A 2,399-nucleotide genomic window follows, 5' to 3' on the forward strand; every position below is an offset into this window, starting at 1 on the left:
AAATAAAATACATTGAATATATAAGTCTGGTTTAAAATTATTTAAAATAACTCAATTAATTAATTGTTAAAGTCCTTGTAAATTATTTATAAAAGGCAATTATGTTTATAAAAAATAAGATTTGTAAATTGACCTTAAAAGCTAAAGAAAGACTTTTTAAGTTTTTTAATTTGTTAATTTAATTTGAATCAAATGTTATTTCCAAGAACCAAATTAGCCTCTGAATAATATTTTCTGTGTGCAAAAGCCATCCTGAGGACACAAAAGACTTCACATTGACAATGAGAAGTTAGTTGTTTCATAAGGGGTGTGACCAATGGCTTTACACATAGTCCCCTAGGGCTCTGAGGAACAGTCTTACGTCCCTTATTTCACAGAATCTCTTTCTGGAATGATGAATAAAAAGTATGACTAAAAATGAGAAAATCAAGGGGGAAAATGTGGGGAAAACTATTCCCTCAAAATGAGGGCAAATGGAAGGCATTAATATTTCAGGGTTTTTAAAATTGATTTTGAGTCTACGGCCATGCTATCCTGAACATGCCTGATCCCGTCTGATCCTGGAAGCTAGGTAGGGTTGGGCCTGGTTAGTACTTGGATGGGAGACAACCTAGGAAGACCAGGTGCTGTAGGCATAAAAAAAATAAACATAAAATAAAATTGATTTTTAGGGAAAAATATATTCAGCGTAAGGGGTCAATACTCTCCTAAATCAATTTTTAAAATATGGAATAAAAAGATAATATATAAAAGTATCTAAACAGTGTTTCTTAAATATTAAGGTACATACCAATCACTAGGGGATCTTGTGAAAATACCAATTCTGCTATGCAACCGGAAGAAGGTGATAGCTCGTGCTATGGTGGTAATAATTTTGTAATATATAAATATATCAGATCAACATATTGTACATATTAAACTCACAGAATGTTATGTGTTGATTATATCTTGATAAAGCTGGGAAATTTTTTTCAATTAAAAAGAAACCTTTATTTTTAAAAAGCAGCACAACCAATTTTCAAGAAAGCTATGTTTATAGTTTAAATTGTTTTATTTTAAAAAGATGCATATATGTTGTATTATAAAAAAAAATTCTAATGTAGTAAGTCTGGAGTGAGGCCTGAGATTCTTCATTTCTAACAAGTGCCCAGGGTTGATGCCAATACTGGTCCCAGGACCACACTTGAAATTGCAAGAAGTCAGAGGATCGGGCATTATAATTCTGTTCAGTAAAGACAAGGAATGTCCTTAACTGTCATAAGCAAAAGAACTTCTAGCCAAAAGAAGTTCTGCTCTCATAAGGGAGTGGAAAAGAGTAGGGGTGGGGGGGGTTAGCTGGTGACCTTCCTCATTCATATAGTTACTAATGGAGGCTCCCATACTCGGAGGCATGGATATCACCAGTCAATATCAACTCTCTCATGTTGGATCAAGATTGCTAAATATCAACACTCTGAGATCTTCATGCTGGGGATAAGGACTTTGAGTGTTCCAGAATAGAACAGAACAGAACAGGAGGGGTCAGGCCAGCAAAGAAAGTATAGGGTTTCTCTTCTTTCCACAAAATATCAAGGTCTTTGCATCTCAGCATCTGACTTCTCTTGCTGGTTGATCCTTGAGAATGTGAAAGAAATGGATCTGTGTCTGAAAATTCATGGTCACTAAAAATATTTAACAATTTTCTAGGCAAACAAAAACAAAAACAAAAACAAAAAACCAACCTAACAAAAAAACCCAGAAAGCAAAAATAAAGAATCAGAAAATAACCTTGTAAATGAGAATAATTTGGTGAAGTGTCAGGTGGCAAATGCCATAGTCAATGAACTTAGAGTTTAGGGTTGTGTTGATTTCTGAATCTGTTTGGTAATAGGGTGCACCTTAAGACCAGAAAACACGAAATCTATTTTTTATTTTTAAACCACAATGTCAGTGGGTTCTTTGTTTGTCACATTTCACTTGCATATAGTTATCTTCAAAGTGAAAATACAACATTTGAAACAAAATGAAAAAAAATTAAACAAATAATCATGTTTTTGCTATCTGAGTAAATTATGCTTTTAAATAGAATACTATATATTATAATATGTATGTTAGTTATACTTTAATAAAAATCTTTTTAAATGAAAAAAGTAAAAAATCTATACAAATGGCAAAAAACCCCACCCTAATTTGCATTATTTATGAGGAAAAAGGGTATATGACTGTGTTTCCAAAGACAAAGTAGGATCAGAATGAGCCTCAGAAACCCAAAAGGATATAAGAGGTGGTAGATATACTGGGTCTTAACATAATTCCTCTGATTTCTACTGAGTGAAAAAAGAGAAAAGAACAACAAACTGTACTTTGGTTAGGTATAGTAATGTTGTGTGAAAATCTGAATAAATTTCACACTACTTGCA

At 32.7% G+C, this 2,399-nt stretch overlaps 1 pseudogene; it reads left to right on the forward strand.

Annotated features, from left to right (window-relative positions):
• Nucleotides 1-516: 516 nt before the first annotated feature.
• Nucleotides 517-635, forward strand: LOC112479537 (annotated as a pseudogene).
• The last annotated feature ends 1,764 nt before the right edge of the window (nucleotides 636-2,399 follow it).

Source organism: Pteropus alecto, unplaced genomic scaffold (genome assembly GCF_000325575.1).
Source record: "Pteropus alecto unplaced genomic scaffold, ASM32557v1 scaffold23, whole genome shotgun sequence".
Classification (NCBI taxonomy): Eukaryota; Metazoa; Chordata; class Mammalia; order Chiroptera; family Pteropodidae; genus Pteropus; species Pteropus alecto.